The sequence below is a fragment of the Pleuronectes platessa genome, chromosome 19 (assembly GCF_947347685.1).
Source record: "Pleuronectes platessa chromosome 19, fPlePla1.1, whole genome shotgun sequence".
NCBI lineage: Eukaryota > Metazoa > Chordata > Actinopteri > Pleuronectiformes > Pleuronectidae > Pleuronectes > Pleuronectes platessa.
Window position 1 is genome coordinate 6,434,962 of NC_070644.1, and position 24,498 is coordinate 6,459,459.

The window sequence follows — 24,498 nt, forward strand, 5'->3', positions numbered from 1 at the left end:
TCGTTGGTCAGGACCGTGGTCCGAGGCACCTTTCATACATGTTATTTTGGTTTGAACTGAGAAGGACCAGACCAAGAAGTTAAGAGTGAAAGCTCCCTTAGTCTAGACCAAAGTGATGGACAGACCCTCAACTCTAATGGTCAAACACACTCATGAGTAAATCTGCTCAGCAGATGTTTCTGTGAGGAGACTCATACAAGACCAAAACCAATGACTGTTAAAACAACACAGGTGTTCTTTTGTTGGAGATTAAAGTAGGTGACACTACTGTACTGACACTTATGTTTCACAATTTAAAAAGGATCCATTACCTATTCTGAACTTTGATTCAACATATGGCCATAAAATATGAGTCTAAAACATGGGCTCTAAGAAGAATTCAGCTATAGCTTCAACATAGCAGAGATTAATGTGAATTAAGAGAAAATGTAAGTATAGGATTTAAGAACATCCTAAATACACAGCAACAAAGGAAATACAATTTTGATTAATAGTTTTTTAGAATTTTTAAGAAAACGTTCACTGGTTCAACTCTCTCAAATGTAGATATGAATGTTTTTAAGGGTCAAATAATAACTTGATAATCTTTCAGCAAACTTAAGATGTTTGCAAGAACTCCATATTTTGTAATGTTATATCCAAGGAAGATGTATGTGTTTATAAATGAAGGATGTCTCGTAATCCCAGTAGGTATGGGCTAAATGCATTAGCATGACATGGAAATAAAATACGGATGTTTCAAAACACTGGATGATTACATAGAACATGTCAAAGATTAAATTAAAAATAATTGAAATGAGACGGGCAGAGATAAATCTGACCACCCTGCCAAAGAAGACTTCTGTTACTGATGTTGATGAAACTTACATAGTGTTTATTTATGTAGCATTTTGGATGTACAATTCAACCTTCAAGTGGCTGTAATTTAGGAGGTATACTGTATGTTCTGTTTGATCTTTTCTAGTTAAAGACTACAAAACGGAGGAGGAAAAAACAGGGAGCAGTATGACAAAAAAAAAGTTGCTGTGTAAATGTTTTGTGCCGTAATTTTATGCTGTAATAGAATCTCTGGACTTTATTTGGATGCAGGAGCTTTCTTCTGAAATGCATCAATAGAAATTCATATCTTAATACAGTGTTGATAAACAAATATTAAACCCAACTTGAAGGTTCTCGGTGGTCTGCCTCCCTCGTCTCCATGCACAGTTTAGATTTATATTTCCAGCTGTGCAATTCCTTAATGACAGATTCCATTGCACTGAAAAGGGATGTTCAGTGACTTAGAAATGTCCTTATAAACATCACTGCACTTGTGCCTTTCAATCAACATTTCTTGAAGTTGCTCTGAGTTTTTTGTTCTATTTTGCCATGATACTGACTCATCAAAAGTTGTACCTTCAAGGCAGAGCCTTGGTCTTAATGAGTCCTTTACAGAGTCAAGTCAAGCCAAGTTTACCTTTCACATAAAGAACGCATCAAGAGATTTCAACATTCAGGTGAGGAGTAGCATTTGAGTAGAGCATGCAGGAAGCAGGAAATTATTTCATTGTTCCAACTTTTTTGTTTACAGCACGTCAACACTGGCATTTGCCCGTTTCTCTTAAAGCTTTTGACTCTCGTTGTCAACATCATCACATCATGCATTGCACCTGTTTTTCGTCCTTATCGAATATTTGTATTGTTTTTGTTTTGCATCCATCCTTTGTTAGAAATGCCATTGATATGTGTGCTTATTTTATATAACTAGGAAGCAAATGTCCCTTTTAGCTGAAAATGAGAAGCAGCTAACTAAAACTTTATATTGATCTTTGCAAACAAGAGTTAGCATTGTAACTCAGAAAATCGGTACACTTTGCCCACCTCAATGTCTAGGCTCAAAAGCATGCAAACAAATCTGCATATAAACACTCATACTGAAAGGTACAAAACACCAGGATATAAAGAAAGAATAAGATTCTGATTCATATAAATTTAATATTTTTTGGAAGAGCAATCCTTAATTGTGGTTAAATTCAAGACAAGACTAATTCCAAGACAAACAAACGACCAAAAACTACAAAAATAATTAGGTCATAGTCCAAGATAACATTGTGCCAAATGTGCTTCACTATACTTTAGTATTTAGCGTTTTTTCCTGTGGGCTCAGTAGATTTATTATCAATACACTGTCAGTAACTCATAAACACAAAGAAGCTACTTCTCAGATGACCTCATTACTTTGAATGACCCACTACGACTTTTACAATAACATGACAAACTACATCTGCCAGCGCTTGGTTTCAAGATCCAAGCTGGTTAAATGATGAGAGCAGGCTACAAGTGCATGACATCTCTACAGAATAAATCAAATACTCTCAAATGACTAAACATTGGCAGTGTGAGGTGAGCAATTTTAGAGCTGTGTTTCATGAACCCTCAAAATATTGTTAAACATAATATCACATTAAAAAGCTCAACACTTGTGAGATGAGTGACGTAGACCAAAACCAGAAAGACAGAGAACTCTGCAACCTCAAATGTAGTAATACATCCTCATCGGTCTAAACCTGAGTCAGCTACAGTTCACGAGCAGAGACTGAGCAGACCAGAGATGTCACAGCTCACACAAACATGAACTAATATGGCTCTGAAGGCCTCACAAATCTCTCTCAGGTCACTCCTGTGGCTTGCAGGGACATCTGCTGCCAAGAGCTTCTGACTGCAGTCCCTACTGAGGGCGCCTTCAACCACAACCGCAGACTGCAATCTGTGCGCGGAGTTCCCACTTGCTTTGTTGTCTCAGAGGGGTCGCTCTAATAAGCTTGTGCTGGTTGCAGATTACAGGATCCGCATGTCCAGGCATTAGTTTAAGGATTAGAGGGACACTGGTAAATGATTTGGACTGAACGTGACCCTCTGTCAACAGCTGTTTTTGCTGTGTTCAGTTAGACGTTAATCAACAACAAAGCCTGGTATCCTTAATAGGATCAGTGATGAGTCAATCATTGCTGTAGGTAATAGTGTTGTTATTAGAAGAATTACATTGCTTTTATCTTATATACAGCACAAAAAAAACATTTCATTGTGTTTGGAATTTGGCTCAGTGTAGCGGGTTTTGACTAGAATGTACCTTGACTGTGACTTAACTGTACCTTGACTCTTCTCACCCGAAATTTTTGTAAAAGGTTTGGGCACTTTCACACCTACTATGTTTGGTCAAGACTTTCAGACATTTCAGTCCAAATCAAAACAACTATTGTGAAAGGTGCTTTGGACCAAAGTCTGGACCGACGGACAAACACTTTACGCTGAGCATGTGTTGGTTTGTTTGCAGTTTAAAAACAGCATTAAACAATAGAAGAAGACAAAGAAATGTTTCGAAGATATAATGATTGAATAACAAACTCATGTAGAGTACTTCGCCTGAAGTTGGTGACTCTGGTAGTGATAGTATAATGAAATTACAGTAACCCTAACCCTAACAAAATTCTTCTAATTAACCAGTTCCTTCATTTTCAACTTTCAAAAGGACAGCCTATCCCCCAAAGACCAATATCTGATGTATGTCTGTCTATAAATGAATCAATGTCATGTATAGGTAGACACATTCCATGGTGCTGACAGCAGGAAATATGCATGTCAAACTTAAAATATAAATGCACTCCCTAAGTTACAATGTAAACCAAAAACTTTGTGTATCAAATGTAAATAACATAGCAAAGACATTAACCTTGGTTTGGACCTTAGTCCAGACTTCAAGGTGTGAATATGTCCTTATACTACCACTCAAGTTTAAGAGGTATATAGTTTATCACCTACCCTTTTCAATTAACACTAAATACAAAGTGCAGCTTAGACTGTTGGAAAAGTCATTAATTTGATGATGAAAAGTCTATAAAAACTTAAAACCTTTGCTTATTGATGTTGGATACAAACTTCATTACGATATGTCCTTGGACAACCGAAATGTCTATATAAAATAGAGACATTTAAAAATCCATCTCACAGTTGAAGATTGTTACTGTACAAATGAAAACGTTGAGTTGCTTAAATGTTTGCAAAAGTTCAGAGGATCACTTAAGTTGGAAGGCTTCATCCTCTGGACGTTATGATGGTCTGCAGAAAACGACGGTCATCCCGAGAGTCCCAAAAATAATTTAATTGGCGAAATTATTCAGAAAACTAACTAGTCATTATTTGAAGACCTTTATATTCTTAAAATAGTGACCCATCATTAAAACTAAAGTAATGGGGTTCCAGTCAACACAATATAATTTCCAAAATAATCTTAGAACTTCATTTTCTCCTTTCGATCAGTTCATTTGTTGAGTTAATGGTCTTGTTGAGAAGGAGAGAGAAATTACGATCATCAATTAAAACAGACAAAGGAATAGAAAGCAGCCATTGACTGCGTTATGAGGGTCTTTTGTCACTGTTGCCATTTCAGTGAACTCAGTGTTGTAAAGGTGTTCGGAGCCTATTAACTACACAGTTTCATGAAAGCACAGCAGATAATTCAGCGTGTAGATATCAACCGTCTCAGCTAGAATTTTATAATAAACCCATAACTTCTGCAGTGGCTGTGATTGCTTGATTATAAATAACCTTATAATTTTCTTTACTAGAAATTGTCACAAAGTGCAAAGTTTCCATGACTTGTCTTTGATGTATTTTTCTGACAATCACAACTATTCCAGAGTATGCAGTGCTTTAATCAGAGGAGCAGTGAAGCTTTCCAACTCAAGGACACAGAGAAAACAGCGTTTACCCCTAAACAAATCTTCTTAAGCATTTAGAGCAAGCATTACACACTGCCGCAAATTATATCATCAAAGTCCCAAAAATCTCCAAGAGTGAAGCTGCAAATGTGTCAACTAAGATATCATGCTTAACAATTATGCCATGGCCCCAGTTTGTGTTGACTGTCTTGGACAGTAATTGTCTCTCGGGTATCGATGACATTCATGCCAGCTGCAGTCCTGGTAAATCTCTGTTCTGCTTAGCATATTTCTATGAACAATGGAGCTTTGAACTTTTAAAAAACAGTCAGCTTGAGGGATATTTTAATATTCATCAATGTAGTTTCTCCTTTCCTTTTTGACAAGTGACCCGAGCAATGTGGGCAGCTTAATGTTGTGGTTTTAAAACATGTCATTTTGTGCTGAGCTTATCCTTCAGAAGTCGTGGCATCCAGCTGAGTATAGTCTCAGATAAGTTATAACCGGTGCTCTCAGCAGAGCTGTGTTGTGTTTGCAGCAGTGTCTCATTTTCCAGGCCTGCCTCATTCCATCCAGCTGACATTTCCCCCACTGTGGGAGATGGCTGGCCTTCACAGAGGCTACTCAGTCTGGCCTTAGTTAGCAGCTACTCAGTGCTTTAATGCACGCAGATGCAGGAACTTTGCTGCCTCCACACTTGGATGACAACACATGGAAAATGTGTGGGAGCATGAAATGATCGTTCTCATTCCCGTGACTTTTTCATTGTGAGGTCCTAGTTCTGCATACATGAGAGTAGTCAATAAATCGCTGTGGTAAGTCTGTAAAGAAATGTGTAATGATAACAAATTTCTTATCTAAGGCCAATTTCTAAAACTTAATTGATGTTATGGCGCCAAAACTTGTGGCAAAAATGTGCTCGCACAGACAAAATCCCACGAACAAAAAACAAAAACACAATGCTTTGTTTGAACAGTAAATGCATGGCATTGTGGTGTGAAATAAGGCAGCACTAACATGCGACAACTGCAGCACTGGTCTGGGATCAGACAGAGCTAAATCGTTTTCGCCAGTCTATTGCTGAGTGATGTGCAGATGAACCAGGCAGTCTTCAATACGTTTCAACACTGGCTCTGCAGCACGGAGAGCACAAAACATATCAAATATAGTCCGCTAAAATAAATACATAGAGAGACAGTATACGTTTCATACTAGCTCCCAGGCCACATTAAAGCAGCAGAGAGCATTTATGTGAAGGACAACGATGTCTGCAACTGATCATTAAAGAGTTCTATAAAAGCAGGTTGGGGATGCATAAATTAGATATTCTGTCAGATACAGAAAATGCAATTTGGTTTCTCTCTATAATTAACAACGTAAATAAAACCTGTACACAACGTGGCAAATACAGACATGGAGATGGTATTTTGCAGTTGTTGTTCATCTGGAGGAAAGAGATATCCTAAATACAAAATCTGGACCACCATCCCCACATCACACATTCATCCACTGGCACAGGAGTCAGTCCTAGATTTGTTCCATTGTTAAACCGAGGGAAGTGGGGAGGACTTAACTAAACATTAGAGATGCTTTCTTGACAGTAACAAATAATCCACAAGAAATGTCGGTTTCCTTGTATTTTAAGGGCCATTTTTGTCTCTTGCGGGACAATGTTGAGTTGTAGCAAAAGACAAGTACACTCGTTTTGGTGGAGCCCTCTGCATAGGCTCCACAACATCATCTGTCTGGCTCCATCCATGTTTTTTTAGGGTTAGGGTTCATTTCCTCGTTTGCACAGTCAATAACAAGGCACATATGGGAGAGCATTATTTTGCTGAAGTTTGCATTGGGAGATGTTTAGGATCCCCATTGAACATGAGTTTATTGCCCAAAACCTTTGCTAAAACTGCTTGTTCTGATCAAGAGATAGCAATCTCCTACATTCAAATATTTCACTACATCATCAACTCAGAAAAAAATGACCCATTGTCTTTAAAACACTGCCTGCAGGTCAGGACATTCAGACAACTGTCCCACTTTCTAATCAGTTCCCAGCTCTGAAACATTTTCATTACATTAATCGCTCAGTGTCCATACAAAAAAATAGAAATTGTCATTCCATTTTATTAAGCAGGATGTTAAAATGAATCTAAGGTTCAAACTTACAGACACTTTTCCACTGTAAATTCCCCAAATCGCTAAATACGGGGTGAAACAGAAGGTTACATTCTTCCAGTAGCCCTTTGTCCCCATCAGATTACAGCATAATATATAAATATTTTAAAATGTAGCCTAGAAAAAAGTAGGATTGCAGAACTAGATCATTCATCGGGGAAATTAAACTCTGCTTAATACTGTGGAATGCACCGGATAAAATGTGACAGTGATAATGACTTATTGACTCTTTTCTCCAACTAAGTGTCTTTCAGTGCTGCTGCTGTTTTTTGTCTTACCACCTATTTATCCTCCTGGATCCATTAGATTCAAATATAAACTCTGAACTCTCTTTACCTGTTGTTAGATCACCATTGATGATGGCTGTTTTTCATATGCTTAACTCGGAGTAAGCGTACGCAGAGATGAGAGCCAACAAGACAACAGAAGCTGCAGTCTGAAGAAGTCAAAGCCGCCAAAGGAGGAGACTTTGGCATGGTCAATGCGTGACATCTTGATACTAATTGCATAAAACATTGTAGGAAACATTAACACATGAACACACAAACACGAGGTGCAACCAAATATTTACCAGATGAGGTCATGCCATTTACACAAATGTGGTGTGTAGCACACAAATTTAGAGAAGGGAGAAAAAGAAAAACTCACTGTCAATCAACAGATGGTATTTCCCGGAACAACTCATACAACTGCCTTAAGAGATATACACTGGTTCCATGTATTATTTTTTCCCTTCAATACTACTCAGTCAACATTGTAGAAAAAACTAAAAAACATAATCCAAAGACATAGTCTGTTTAGAATTGATTTACCATATTTTTACCCATGTGAATAATCCTAAATCAGGAAGCATGCAGGACAAAAGGAAACTCGCTATTGTTTTGCCATTTTTGCAGAAAAAATATTTCTCTTGTGTAATGTGAATACCAAGCTGAGACACATCTGTCATTTCCAGAAAACTGTCACCGCTGTTAGAGATAAATATGAGCTAAGATGAAGATGATTTTAAAATGGAGCAGCTGCTTTGTAATGTAAACACAACAGATACTGCACACAGCCAGGAAAATGAACAGTGATGTAATGCTCTTCAGGCCATTGGAAATGGCCTGAAGAGCATTACATCACTGTTCATTTTCCTGGCTATGTCAACTGTATCTGTTGTGTTTACATCACATTCAACTCCTGGATAAACATGACTATGTTAAGTTAAACATTACTGTGCAGAGTGTCCATTAATAGGATTAATTATTATGGAAAGTAATCAAAACTTAAACAAATGCTAATATGACAGCGCTGTCACTTAAACATTTTAGAACAAGAACAATTGATACAATTTTGATTGTCATCAAAAGACTTAGTGGTGACTGCAGTCATCTTTAAACTTTAGACCCCATCTTTAGACCCCCATCACATGAAAGATAGATGACAAAAATGTTACCATGAATTTACATTATATAAATAAAGTCAATCTCTCAAGTATTGTGCACTGTTTATTGTAGCACTGTGTGCACTGTCCCTCTCTTTCTCTAACAGAAACAGCAGTAGGACTGACCTTCTGCAACCGTGGAACAGATCACAGCCACAACTTGGTGCAAGTGAACATTCAATGGACTGGGAAGCAGCAAACCACCCAGTCTTTCTGCAGAGCGTGAGTGACATGCTTCCAAATATGAAGTCAGATAGTGGTGAGGGTCAGTAGAGGAGATCAGTACCACAGACGTTTGTGAGGAAGAAAGCAGTTGAAGAGATCACCTTCAGATAAACTTCACTGAAACTGAACTTTCAGCAGGAGATGAAAGAAATCCTAATACTCCACAAAACTCTCAGAGTCGTGAGATGTGGCGTGTAACCACAACCAAGACATCCGACATGAGCAGTGTTTTGTTTGGTATATCTATTGGCATACTCTTCTCCGGTCTGCTTCACTCATGTCTCACCCCATCAATCCCAAACTCTACAAATGGTGCACCAGCTGTTCTTTCCAAGAACATCAGGTCAATGAGGGACATTTCTGATGGTTTACGTGGGGAAGAGCTACTCATTACCCCCGTCTCCATTAAAACCCCAAACCAGACCAACCAAACGATCTGCTATGACCATGACAACTGTACCGCTGCCCCAAGATGTGGGCGACTGTGGGAGGTACAACATTTCTGTAAATGTTACTCATAGAATACATGGCCAACACACTTACCACACCACGCAATTCATTTCACAGTCAATTTAAACTTCAGGCAGACTTAAATGGTAAACCTATTGCATTTAAAAGACAGAAACATGGGAATATCATTAGTTTTGAATAAATTTGGCAATTACCAAAGTCAACAATATTTTGACCTTCTGATGGCTCTGTGACATTTTTAAGAATCGACAAAGTGATTCCATTCCTCCTAATGGGCACATGAATGTCTGTAGTTAAATTAATATTATTCCATGCAATAGTTCTTGTGACATTTCCCCTAGAACGACACAGTGGCATTGGAGTAATTGAGTCAGGGAATAACCAAGGATATTATGATTCATCCTCGGTTGAATATGAATGTCTGGACACAACATCATGGTAATCCATCTCGTAATTGTTGAGTCTGGAACAAAGTGATGCTCCAGGTCCTACCAAGAGCCATGCTGCTCGTCAATCAATACTTCGTTAGAGACCTAAAATCAACTTAGTTATGCAAAACGCTTCCATCATTAGAGCTGCATTGAATACCTGATAAGTCATTCATTCAACTTTAATCGAAATGTCCAATCCAACTCTTCTGAGATTTGATTGGACCCAACTGCTAATCGAGCAAATATTCAGAACATTAGTCAATGATGAAAATAATATTTTTTTGCAACCCTAACTACCTACACTTTCAAAAACCTACGTTTAACAAGTTATTTTCTACAAAAGCAATCGCACTCACTCTCCTACGGTAAGACCTACATAAATAGGTAGAATAGTGTATTGTATTGCACGAGTGATTCATGCAACTATACAACTGTGATGCCGGTCCCCTGAGGATACAGAGAATTGACCTCAACAGTTTGACCTCTGACACACTTCAAGGGTTGTATTTGGCATCCGTTTTTGTTTGCCCAAACTCCCATTTGTCTCCCGGAGAATGTGACTCCGGGTCTCTAAAACCATGGTGAGGAAAATACAAACATCACAAACAGTGCGGCTGATAGGGAGAAAGCTCAGTGATGCAGGAAGATTGAACGGTGGATGTCGTTGGTCTAAAACAGATGTGCTGAAAAATCCGCCAGCTGCTGTTTTTTAGCAACCCTTAAACAAAACCCAAAGTGGCATTACAGCTGTGAGCTACTTTGTCCATGTTTTGTAGTTATAAGCATTACAAGTGCTGTAAAACATTCTCTTCCTCTTTTATTATTCCTACTAATATTTTTAAATCATTATATTTGATGTTGAAAACCAGAAGTTTGTTGATGAAATGTTTTTAGTTTAGAAATAAAAATGTAAATGTTATGTGAAAGATACATGTTGCTTTTCAAGGGCTAATATATTTAAAATCCACAAGAATAAAAGAAGTAGCACTCTAATATGCTATCAATGTGCATTTACAGTATCACTGTATCACAGTATATACAGAAAAGAACAACCAACCAAAGATCAACTGGGGTGTGCATTCAATACTTCATTAAAAAAATACAAAAATACAGTTGAAAGGTTAAAAGACAGGGACATACATACATCTACTAGTTTGTAAATACACCAAGTACTTTTTTCAGCTCTATGTCAATGAGCCTGCTGTCTAAGACCGAGCATTATGTTAACTAACAAGAAGTTTGTCTATTTAACTGAAACACCAGAGTAAGACAAATCCGTCATCATTTAGCACTTACTGTATTACACTTCAGCTCAGATCCAACTGAAGCAGATGATAGTCCTGTAGTAGAAGCTTCCATCAGCGAGGTGGAACAGAAAGGCAAGAACACGGACTAAGGTCTGAGAGCTTCAAACACACTCTAGTATCACAGCAGGAGATGTTTTATCCACCGCACTGTGATGTTTTTTAAAGAAAAAAATATACAAGTAAACGATAATTTTTTGTTGAGCGGAACAAATTGGTAATGTTTGCTGGTGTTCTCAGTGTGGAACAGTGGTTGATATGTGCACGGGTCATCCGCCTCCCTGCAGGAAGTCTGCAAAATAAAGGAGCCAAAATCAATACTGGTAATAAGCCATCAACTGAACAAAAGAGGTCATTGCCTCCAGACTGAGACAGATTAGAGCTGGCGTGCTTGTCTGGGTACAGTGGTCTGAAAACTCCACAACACTGCCAAGGAAGTTTTACGACCAACCATCTCCTTTTATTAGATGTCCTGTATAATCTATTGTCTCTATGACTTTACTGGGACACATAAAGATGGCAATTTTGTTTTGTTTTTCTTCTTGTTTTCAAATAAACACATGATAACCTAAGTCCCATCATACTTCAGAGCTATTCTTAATTCCCTTAAAACATTGAGGGTATTTTATTTCCTCTACTGGAACATGTGAAATAGTGAATCTGATTTTTCCATTGTAATATAGCCTATTTAAGTAATTTTTACAAAATCTTGCATGTAAGCACATTTAAGATTCAAGCTTTTTAAATAAAATTAGAAATTTTCTCAAATTGCTGTAATGTTGTATCACTCCTGCAAAAGAATTCACTTTAGAAATTGAGCTTTCTTGTTGAAAACGTTGTTTCATCTTTCGTGAAAAACGATCTCATTTAAATAATATTTTCAAGTGTGAGCGACTAGTTGTTATGGTTAAACGATACACAGAATATGAAACATAAGTTGAAAATATTTTGTGGAAACATTTTAAATGCATCTATGTCTTTTAGTTTGTCCTTGGTCTGGCAAGTGACACATATAATGCCCCATTCAGTAAGTCAATCCTCTCGAATAACCTAATTTAGGACGTTAATGTAGTTTTAATTCTGATTAAACGTCTACATCTCCTGGCTTAAGAGGCATTATGTATGTATGTTTATTTCCTAATTTTTATAGAAGATATCGAAGTAAAAGGAAATCACACTCTCACAAGAAGAAGGAAAAGTCCTGTGTTAAAAACTGTCGAAACATTTTTGGGATTCGGGTTGTTTAGAGGTCAGCAATAAAGCTGACATGGATACTTTACTGGCATCTTTGATTTGTTTTCTTCAGAGGCTTCCCTGAAGGGATCTTTGGGAAACTAATCATATGGCCACTGATTTATGTTGCTGCCAAAAAACAAAAGTGTTGGGAAGTTCTCAGAACTTGCTAGCCAGTACTAACACTTATGTAATTTCCAGGACCAAAATAAGACTTTCCCTCTTTCACTGTAAATGTTGGATGTTATTCTACCTTAGGGTGGGAGGTGATGAGTAAATCAGGACTATTTCACCAGTTTTCCTCTCTTGTGAAATCTGAGGATGTTAAATGTTTCCTCAGAGTGTCTTGAGTTGAATTCACATTCCCATTAGAAATACTTGGACAATTTGCAACCTTATTTCCATGCATTAGTCATGAGAGCTGCAGTATAGTGCCCATAATGCTCCAGAATGATTCTATCACTGCAGCAGAGGCCAAAACTGGTCAAATAGCTCAGTTTGCTATTATGGCTTCAACAGAAACACCTCTCAGTCACTTTAAATGGAATGGCTTTGTGCTTTGCCATACTCTATCGTTGTTCAGGCAAAGCTCAACTTTTCAAGCAACAGTGCAGGCACCAGCCAATCAAATCGTGTTTTAACAAATACTTAAGTGCAGGTGCTAGCCAATCAAATCACCTTAACGTATATACAGGTCGTGCCTGAAGTCAAAGATTGTCTGGAGAGAGGAGGCAGCGGCAGTTGGTGAATCTGGTATCTGTTCATCTGGTTGTGGATTTTATTTTCTGTATACTTCCCTTTAGCATTGCATTGGTAGCTGACATGGAATGTTAGCACAACAGCCAGCTATGCTGTGTATCCCAAGCAGGAAATGGATTCATTGCTGGTGTTATGACAATCGCGCCACCACCAAGTATAGAGAACGACAACTGCTAAGCATTTATGCAATGAGTATGATGATTCCTGTTTTTGACATTAGTAATATTCTGGAAGTAAGGACATTATTACTACATTTATTATTGAACTCATTCATTCTGGTCAATCTACAAGAAATCAGTTGTTGAAATTTTTTATCAATATATTAAATACATTCATGTGAAAATTATGTAAAATTAAAATCCAAACATTAGCTAGTTCTAGCTTCTCAAATGTGAGCATTAGCGGTTTTCTTACTTCAGACCATGGTAATTTAAATATTTTGGGATTTTGGACGGCAAGCTGGACAAACCAAACAAATAAAAATGTTTGTGGAAGGTATCAAAGCCATTCCTCTAATCGGCTTCACACTTGGCATGTGTATGGGGTCTGAACCAGACTAAAGTTTCAGAATAGCTTTAATAACATTAACTATCTGCTATCTGATTTTATCCACTATGGTCACATCAACTAGTAAAGCAACAGTTATCACCAGCTATGAATCAGAAGCTTCTCACATTTACCTGTAAGTTTTCAAAATTGTTGAATTGCTAACAAAAAATAAACAAAGGAGAAATAAATGGTTTGTTTGTCGTTGAGCTGAACTATTTTGGGTCTTTTGTTGACCAGGAACCAGCCCTGGGAGTGTATCCCAAGTTACAAAAAGCTATATTATGCATCAGTGCAAGAGCATAGTTCATGTAGCACCATCAGCATTATGTAACTAGAGCCAAGTGAGCTCAACAAGAAAACAGGATCGCACACAACGATTCTCCCCCTCTGAGAATAAAATCATGGAAAAGCCTAAACAGGTTGTGTTTTGTTACTTGAATGATGTTGTCACCAGTTTAGTCCAGACCTTGGGAACAACTGCAGGCTGTAAATGTAAAATTTGTACTTGAGGTTTTTACATTATGCTGTTAAATTCAGGTTCACAAACTAAATCTGGCTACTGTGGCAAGCTAGTTTTCAATTGTTTTTAAGGTGATCAAGACAGGTTTTTTTATATTCTCAATGATTTAAATAAATCTTAAATCCTGACTGTTCAATGTTTTCATTTTCTGGACTGTGTTTATCATCGGTTTCCAGGGAAACTTCTGACGGAGCAAAGTGAGCATAAATGCAAATCTTTTCAAAAGCAGCTGACAGGAGTCCTGACTCTGCATTTTAGGCCATTCAGTAAACTTTGAGTCTAACAATAACAGTGCTGCCTGTGCTGGATGTGATTAAGAGTACATGGTGCAGAGCCGACTGAACTGTTCACATAAGTTATCCAGCATGGCCGGACGCCAGCAGTAGCAGAGTTTAAGAGTGTTGGATGCAGATGTGTATTTTGGCACAAATTCAACAACTAATTTACAATGTTAGATGTCATTAGTCTTTTTACTTTCAAAGACAATAAACTTGGTCAGAGAAAGCAGAAACCTTTAAAGGTTATTAAAAAAAGAAAACCAAAACCAGCATCAGCTTGGTGATGAAAGCAATCTATTAAATCAGGGAGTTGTGAGATGACATCATCACATGAAGCTGATACACTAATCTGGGGTGATCATGGGACATCACAGATATAAATGACTCCATGACACCAGGTTTTTGAGCTTCTCTTCATTTCAGGATTAAAGAACCCTAATAAAGCCTGGAACGGTTTAGAAATTGTAATTGATAAGCTATTCATTCTAACAACTTTTCGATTGGCAAATTGTGAAATGTCCCTCCAATTGTATTTTATCCTTTCAAGTAACAAAACTTGTTCTTTAAAGGTGCTGTTCTACATGTTGGCCTCATTAGTAGGCAATTCTGTAATGGGTTTCAAATAGTAACTTCGTGTTGGAACAACGAAAAGCAGCACAGCTGGATTGAAAGCCAAAACATAGTAACCCTCCCTTTCTTTAAAATGAATTATCTTTAACAGAGAATGATTCTGAATCAAATCAAATTATCTGAATATTCTTCCACTTCATCCATGAAAATGCACTGGGTGAGTATACAGTTGCTATTTGTTTAAAACACTGTAAAAGTTTATAAAAACATATAAAAATATATATGAAATGCAGGTACAATTTTTATTGTGTGCCTACTGCAGCTTTAACAAAAAGACTGTGGCCCCTGTAGACATTTATCTAGCTACCTGTATCTGTTTCTGTCTACATGTCCTGTAGCAGGGAATCTCATTAGTGGATACGAAAGCTCAAACTACAAACATTTTCTTTTCCACAGGAGTATTTCCAAAGAGCACAAGGCCTCCGGTGGCCCTGGAAGATCTCAGGAAGTTGTTCAACAAAGCTACTTGATCCAAGCACATTAATAAAAACACTGCAGTCCTGGAACATGACTTTTTTTTTTTATTTATTGGAACACTGCTATTTTGGAAACAACAATAAAACTGAATGCATGTTATGTTAAGCTAAACATTTATTTGGATATCAATATTGTGATGTCACCCTACAGAATATAATCTATATGTCACTTCTTTAGTTGTCAATGTTTTCCATTATCCTAGTTAAAGTTATACTATCCCATTTAATGGTATAGTTAAACAAATTTTTCAATCAATCAATTTAGCTTACAAAAACTTAAGACGTTTTGATCCCAAAAATGTTCTTCAGGGACTTCTTTGTCTAATTTTCATCTATATACTTCATTATTACACTGTATTTTAAAATATTTTATATAGCTTTAATTTGTTATAGTTTGTGGAGGTTTGCCCTTTTTCATATTTTAGTTTTTATTTGCACTGTTCTTGTTGCATCTACTATTAGGCAGCCTGCTTCCTCTTACACTGCTATAGAACATTGTTACTAAGAGAGCACTGTCGATATATAACCGCAAAATGTCAATCACGGTATGTTAATGTGTCTTGTTCACAATATTAAAAAGTGTAGGTAAATCTAGGAAAGGAACATAAGATTGTTGATAGTAATATAATTAGGTGCTCTCAGTGTCAATTGGCTGGGCTACAACAAACGCATTAGCAATGTTCAATTAATGAATTGAATGAAAAACAAGTCTAATTATCAAAACAACACATTGCGGCAACAGAGCTAAGAAGCTAGTTTCTTGACCCCAAACCATACATCATCGATACCACTTATCCTTTGAAGCTTGCGGGGGGCTGGAGCCAATCCCAGCTGACATATGGCGAAAGATGGAGTGCACCCTGGACAGATCTGCAACATATATAGACAAATAACCAACACTATTCAAATAGAGCCAATTTAGAATCTCCAATCAACATAGGTAGCATGCATTTTAACTTTTGGAGGAAGCCAGAGTACCCGGGGGAGGACGGTCGCATCCTGGGAAGGACCCATATGCAGCTGATGTCAGCTGAATCCTTCATCGGCTGCATAAACCACGTCGACCAAACATAAATGAGATGTTCTGGTGTACATATTGGCCTTCTTCGGTTAGTACAAAATGTTGTACTTCATTTTTGCCGTCATTAACTCTTTGAAAAACAGTTTGTAACTGAAGCGCAATGAATCAAGGGATATGTTGAACCGAGAAGGATCCACCCTGTGAACCTTCGTTGCTCTGGGCTGGAAGGACACATTTGTCAACTGCATTTGGAGGAGACAAAGGGGACAGTCCGCCCATACCACCCTCCTAGAGGAAATACAGCAAATAGCTATTTAACTATATCTGTCATCAATGAATGAAATCTTAATTTCCAATTTTCATAATTCTTTGGCCTTGTTGTTCAAAGGTGCATACAAATATTTATCTTCCTAAATTATATTATTGTGGTATGATAATTTGTTCTGCTTCATCACATCTCTACATTAGTGGGAAAAAAATCAATACTGCTCTATGTGAAGGATCAAATGACACTCAGCTTAAGATACAATTCATTATGTGATGCAACGTGAAACAAATTCTAATATATTGTCTCAAATATTGTATGGCAGGCTTACCAAAGAGGACACATACATTGCTGAGTTGTATTTTAGAGAGACAGAAACTATATATTGAATGAGCTCACTGGCTTCCAGGTGGAGGATTAATCAGCTGCAGGGGAGTAACATTGGTCATGTAAACGTTTCAGTCACAGTGGCGCCACTGACATCAGCAGAGCCCTTCATTATTCACTCCTTTACTTCAGATTTGATGATTAATTGTTATTTAATTAACGTGAATATCATGGAGAAAATGTTTCTTATCAACACTCAAATTAGACTTATTTACATTTTCCAAAGACTAATTGAATGTTTTTAACATATGACCTGATACATCCACGATGGTTTGCTTGGTGCAAGCAGAGTGTGCAAGAGACGTTTATCTGTATCCTGTCTTTTTAATTATGTATTGACAAGACCCTGGGGAGTGACCTAATTTCGTAGCTGACAAGCATTTAGTGAAGCCATGTGGGACATGGAAGCAAACAAGAACACGGCACAATACAGCACAAAGATACGTTAACCATTCTCAGATGGGAGCCTCTTAAAAGCTTTTTTACGTGCTGATAATAACAAGAACACACAACATCAAGAACACTGAGTCATGTGATTTAAAGGACAGTCTGTTGATGTCCTAGAGTGAGAGGACACAGTGGTAGGAGGAAGTGAATGTGAGTTGCCTTAATTAGAGACTACTCAATGATGCACAGTAGCAGGTTTGGTTCAGTAATCTCTTCAGTATAAACTGTATTTACTGTATTCAGTACAGTAAGTAAGAATGAAATTAAAACAATAATGAAAAAGCAAGTAAATTATCAATTTTGAAACATTTAATTTTAAGGATTTAATGTGCATTGCACTTAAGAATTATAATTTATTAGCTCACAGTCATAATAATGCATGTTATAATATTAGATAATATCATAATAAAGCAGAAAGTCATCACAATGAGGAAGCTGCCATCAGATGGATTTTTTGCTTGAACTATTATTAAAACCAGTACTCATTTTTAAAATGTTCTTACCTAATTAACAAATTGTTTCAGCTCAGATTTTATCATTATTATGTAAATTATTTTAGGCTCTATCAATGTCACTTACAATAGTCAGGATTTATCTATGTATCTGTATCAATCAAATATTACTATTAGAAAGCTGAGGCATTTTGATGGTCTTAATCATGCTAATAAACTCTGGGCACTGCTCATTTGGCTTAATTCCAAGCAGTAAAACGGCATCCAGGAAACGGCAATGGAAACTGTGGCTCCTGTAAAATCCACAGAATCAACATGTTGCCGCTGTCCTCACATCGTTTACAGCCTGAACTCATTAATACTTTTAACAGACTTTGTATCTGTGTGAAATAATGTATTTTCTATCATTTTGCAGCTGATGGATTTCTCTTAAGCTGCTTTCAGACATGCACTGAACTCTGCAGTTCTTCTGTATTTTCGCAGATTTGTGTGAACGCAAATGTCGGCGTGAGACGCTCCGCTTTGCCCCCATGAAGTCAGTAGAAATCTAAGAGAGGACGATATTTGACCCCCCCTGGGAAGGTTGATGACGCTCTAAAGACAAAAAGAAAACCAAACCTCCAGGTGAAAAAGCAGTGACAAGCATAGAAGAAACCAACAAAGATGTCAAGAGAGTTTGTGGTGATAAGAGTTTTGTAAGATTAGTTGCTGTTGTGAACGCGTCTGTGCAGAGAACCTCCCGCTGTGTTGTGCATGTGTGAAAGGCAAACCCTCCTAGCCAATTCTCCAGATTGTCTTGAAACGTCCACAGACCCATTAATATCCAGTGGGCTTTACAAGAGCCTAATAGAACTTTGACTGTCGTGCTTCTTGGCAGCCTCAAACTGCCTCGTGCTTGGAATACTACTTTCAGAGGTATGAAGACTCAATCAACAGAGGATCTGCAGGTGTTCTTTCTACTCCCCTCTGAATAATTGCCAACAAACATTGGAGACCAAACGTGCCATGACAATCACCATCATGAAAACATATTTGTTGTCATTTCAGTGAGACAAAGGCAGCATACTCAGTGAATTCTGGAACAGTCTTTTTCCAAAGTTCAGGAATGTTTGCTACTAGTAAAGCTATGAAGACATGCCAACGGATCTGTGAGGCTGTACTACACAGTGATACTTTGAATTAGGTACTAGTGCCAACAACAGGTCCAAATCTAACAGTGCTAACATGAAGATGTTAAGCAGGTATCATACCCGACTATGCCCAAACATCCATGTTTGCGGTATTTGCTAGCGCCACTTGTGTTAAGTATTTCCTGTGACTGCCTCGTTTCCCACATCTGTCTGTTAAGAGAACATGTGGAAGTTTACCAGCACTGGGACACATTTGTTCCTTATGGGAATGCTGTCACTGAATCAAATAAAAATACTGTACATGGCAAAAGAGGTCAGATGATTTGAAAGCCTGACTCTGATTATTAGGGGGAAATAAGTAGGATCAGCTGTGCAATTTTATAATTGTCAAATATGCAGTTATTTTTAATCTCATCATGTAGAACAAAAAATGTGTTTACATAGCCTGACCTCTGTCCACAGCTTTGTGTCTTAGTATTTATTTTAACACAGTTAAGGATTATGGGAATATCATCTTAAATGTCATGGATCACAAAGAGTATTTGATATAATCAATCAACCTAATGATGATGCTAAATGGAAAGTCATTGCATCAGCAAAGATAAATCATCCTGAGGGGAACATGAATGTAAAGTAGAGCTGCAAATAAAAAATATTTTTCGTATCAATTAATCTGAAAATTTGTTTTAGTCCATTATTAAAGAGTCAGACAATTGTAAAAGGTGTCTGCTTTAATTTCCCATGGCTAAAAATATATTCAGATTGCTGTTTTATTAAACAAACTCTCCAAAAAACAAAAAAATCTGTTTACAGATATGACAAATAAAAGCAGTGAATTATCACATGTCAGAAGGTTAAAATAAGACATATTTTCGAATTATCATAAAGAATTGCTGATTAATTTTGTTGCGGTCTCTGTACCCCAGTCTGTACAACATTATCGCCACTTCATCACATAGATAATCAACATATTCCACATGATAAGACGTTTGCTCTGCTGGTAACTCAAGGAAAATTCCAGCTATCAACAAAGTCACTACAATTCATCCTCTGGGGACCATGAATAGTTGTCCATGATCTCTGGAAATATTTCCGTCAGGGCTAAAGTGGTGGGATGACCAACTACCTGACGTTGCCCTTCCCATCTACGTCACTGCCTCGGAAAAAAACATGAAGGCCTGTCGCTGCTAACACACTGATGATACCTAACACATCACATCACATTCTTCACCTAACAGACCAGAGACTGTGACATCCTTCAGACCACTCTATTTTCAATTCACTAATGCTGCAGGCTCGATGCTTTAAACATCCGCATAACAGGGAAATGAGTGTCCCAGCTTCACCTCTTGTTAAAGTTACATTGTGCAGAGTCTCTACAGTAGTGAGGTCATCAGACATCCACTGCTGCTACTGTATACATGACTATGAGAAGAGTAGTTCGTGCTTCCCACACTGCTGACCTCAATCTCTGGGAAGACAAAGAGCATATAAAGCAGGCACAGAAAAATAAATTGAGACCCAGATCCTAACTACTTGTCATCATCAACTAGATCCAGATAAAAGTAGTATGTTCCATGAAACCAAATAACACATTCATTACTCTCGTTGTTTAGTCTGAGGGATGCCCGCTGGCATTAGAGCTTGATGTCAGACTAAAAGAGAGCGGTCCAAAAGTGGATAGGTGTTCAGAATATGCTGTTCTCAATGTCTGGCTTTTGTACAAGTTACTGCCCAATCATTCTTGTTTATTTTGTTCATTGTGACGTGTGTCTCATCTGTTCTCTGTCAGCTTACTGCTACAGGCTCATGAAAATATAATAGTTGTACCTTTTGTAAGTAAAATTATTAAATGCATTGTGTCAACTTTTTTTTTTGTGCTACACTTTCTTTTTTGCTTCCTGAAAATATACCCTGAGTAGGAGCTAAGGCATCAAAGGCAAAGCTCTACTTGATATAGGTGTTCAAAAGTAAAACGATTAAGACCCTTAAACCAGGGAGGACACAAATGCCCTCTTCTTTAGAGAGCTTTTTAGAATCCATCGACCAATTCTCCCCCAATAACATATAATATCCAGTGTCCATCATGTTTCCACAAATTCAAGATCTCCACACATATAAACCTCTGTGTGGAAATGAGGCTGTTCACTACACTGATAACAATACTGATGTGTCATGATACTGTTTCTCTCCCGGCAAATAGAGGAGAATATGTCTAAGTGTAGTTGGACAAATAAACACTGTAAATGTCTGGGTTAACATTTCCACACAGTTTCATGGTAATAATAAGATCCCTGCTGTCTTTCTGCTTTCTAAGATCATGAAAATAATGTTCGAGTGACTTAAGATAAGGGGACTTCCTTTGAGGCAGGAAACAGAGGAACTCTTGTCAAGAAACCCAGCCCCCCCCCCCCGCACATAATTTCTCCATAACTTATTGTTTCTTACTGTATATATTGTCTGACTATATATATTGTTGTTTTGTTGTTTTGTTTTTATGTACAGTGCACCAACCACACCATGGCAATTTCCAATATATGCAAATATACACGGCAATAGAAAGAATTCTGATTCTGATTCATATGGGAGGAGAAAGGTTTCAGTCACACGTAGACGACACACTTCAGCAACACTCTTACATTTTCCTTCTGCGACCCCCACCTGCACTGGGACTGGGAGTCCGTCAAACATCGGACAGCTGTTCTCTCCAGCTGCTGGTGACAGGTTACAATTACACAAGTCCAATTACAAGACAAGCTCTGTTGTTACAGCAGGTTTCACTGCCCCCCCCTACCCCCCCACACCCCCACACCCCCATAAACCACCGCACAGACCCAGACGCACAAAGACCAGTGTGAACAGGGACCAGGCTGTCAATCATGTCCAGTTACAGTTGTATAGAATATTCAAGACGGATACAGAAAACAGCTGATTCAAAGGAGTTATACAAAAAATGCAGCATCACGGTTTCAACCTTTAAAAACCCTCAGAATCAACCAGACCAATGTTAACCTCTGCAGGACAGCAAACAACCAGCAGCCCCAACTTAGCTCACAATGTTTCTGCATTTGTTCGCATTCAAATCTGACTGACAGCCCCAAGACAGTAGCCATAGCCTGTTAGCACAAGTAAGAGATACTTAGCTTAGCTGGTGTGAGGTGTTGGTGTCCAACTCCACCTGGCGTCCACATTTTAAGTGTCTGTTTAGGAAGTTGCTAACTATCGACTAACTATAACGACAAACCAACACAAACACGGTTATTTCCTCTTTACAGTGTGTTTCACTGTAGCCAGGTTAGCTTAGCCGTTAGCCACTGTACAGGTGAGTTTAGCACCAGGTCAGACGCCAGGACCATTTACACTGCGTCATTGAGAAGGGTGCGTTTGATTTACAATAAGTGAGAGTGTAGCCCCAACACTGTATTTAGCAAAAAGTACTAAGAACCAGTTACATAAACACACCTACAGTTCTTCAAATAGGACTAAATGTAGCCTTCTAGAGTAAAAAAGTGGAAAATGTGAGGCAGGACATGAATAAAGTACCCTAAAAATTAAAGTACCCTAGAATTGTAGATATAATGATTATAATGTATTTTATTCAGGGGTGCCTCTCGAGACACCTTACAGATATCATATCAATCAAAATGTCTCAATATCTTACCTGCCTACAACAATTGAGTAAATGTTCCTTTCCCCAAACTGGTGTTTTTTTTCAAAAGCTTATCTAAAGTCACCATATTGTGGATTTCTTGTCATTTTTGTTAACTGTAAATTTATATTAGCATTGCAAGTGTGTTGAGTTTTATTCATGTTGCAAATAAAAAACAGACAAACATTGGGTTGCACAGGGCTGCACAAAGAGGAAAAAGAGAATGTCAGTGTTAACGGATGAGGATCGTGAAAAAAGTAACATGCGTCACTGTCCCTATCGATTCACCCGACCACATCCTGTGAAGCTTCATCACAGCCCTTCCTCCACCAACCAGGCCTGTAGTAGCACTCTGAGGTTAACATGACATCTGCAACACGAGGGCACATACTTCACATCTAAAAATATAAATGAGAAATGAAATTGCTCTTTAAAAAAAAGCTCTGTACATGTTTTGTACAACACCTCCCGTGTGAACCACAGAGGTTCTGTCGTTGTCCATCTGTTAAGTAACTTCAGGAAACGCCCTCTAAATGTGCATCCGGACATCAGCTCTCAGCTGTGCACAATGCACAGTGTTGTCTGGTGGGTCAAACTGGCCTGTGTGTCCACTTCCAGTAATGAAAGGCTTGTATTTGATCGAACTAGAAATTGGAAATGGTCTGTAAATTACACGGCCAGGAAAGGTATAATAAAGTCTATTTGAATCAGGTTTTAATTGTAATCGCTTTGGATACAAGCTTCAGCTAAATGACATGTAATGTAATTTAATGTTTTATTTTTGGGTACTGGGTATTTTCCAGAACAGCCTCCCAAGGGTTTTGTCTGTTTTTTTAATGGATCTATAGTTCCCTCTAGTGAGCAGTGCAGGAAGGTAACTACAGAAATTCACTTAAATACTTTACTCCTATGCAACTTTGAAGGACTACTTAAGCTTTGATATACTTCTAAATACAATTAATTCATCTTTTCTGATGAATTAATATTTTCCACAAAAAATGAAGTACAATAGGTTATGGAGGTTAAGGAGGTTATGTTTGCATCAGTGTTTCTGTTTAAAAGGATAATAACGATTTCCAACACTTTGTGTACGAATGGAGCTGGAGAAGACCACTTCCTTTTTTTCTTTTATATTTTTGACCTGGAAAATCATGATTATTTGGCCTCTGAGGTATAAACTCTTCTGAGGGCCATTAAAGATGAAATCAAGGTGTAACAACATGTTTGGTTTGTGAACATGTACGAGGAGTCAGTGGCAGTGCTGGGGCTCAATGTTCTATTTACAATGTCTGTTCTTTCATTTAAGTGATGTGTTGTGGCCCAAACAGGAAGAATTATTGTGCAGAGAACATCCCGCTGTGTTGTGCATGTGTAAAAGGCAAACTGACTTGCCAATTCTCCAGATTGTTATTCTGGAACAAATTATTCCATACTTCATAAAACAGTAAAGAGTTGAGAAAATGAAGCCTATATAATAATATATAGGCTTAATAATTTTTTATTGTGTGACCCTTTAGCGGGGTCTGACTGGACCAATAGATCACACTATTAAACCATAAACAGTAAATGCTAAAAACATGTTGGTAAGAAAATAAAAAAATAAAAAAATTTAAACCAATGTTCACCCTGTTCTAGAAATACATTATTTACCCTGATTAAAATATAGTTTTCTTTACTGTATTTGTCAATGACACGTATATTCTTTGCAGTTTTTTTGATGTCATCTAACTTGTTTTTTACAAGTATCAATAAATTTTGTGACAATTTTTATGTTAAAACTTTACCATGATGTATCTGAAACTATTTTGTATAAATAACACATCACTAATATGAAAAGATAATACCAACACTGGGTTTAAACAACCCAAAGGATTATAATAAGCATGATCCTGTTCTACAAACATCTGTGTTATATTAACCCAAACACAAGGATTTTAGTGTGTATTTAAATCGAACTCTGCACTTCTAATTAA

At 37.6% G+C, this 24,498-nt stretch overlaps 1 protein-coding gene across 1 annotated transcript in view; it reads right to left on the reverse strand.

Moving 5' to 3' along the window:
- Positions 1-10,961, reverse strand: part of tnca (tenascin Ca) — a 49,459-nt gene extending 38,498 nt beyond the window's left edge. The window contains exon 1 of the mRNA XM_053411589.1: positions 10,722-10,961. The gene's annotated coding sequence lies outside the window, so the exon portion shown is untranslated. The remainder of the gene's footprint in view (positions 1-10,721) is intronic.
- Between the last annotated feature and the right edge of the window lie 13,537 nt (positions 10,962-24,498).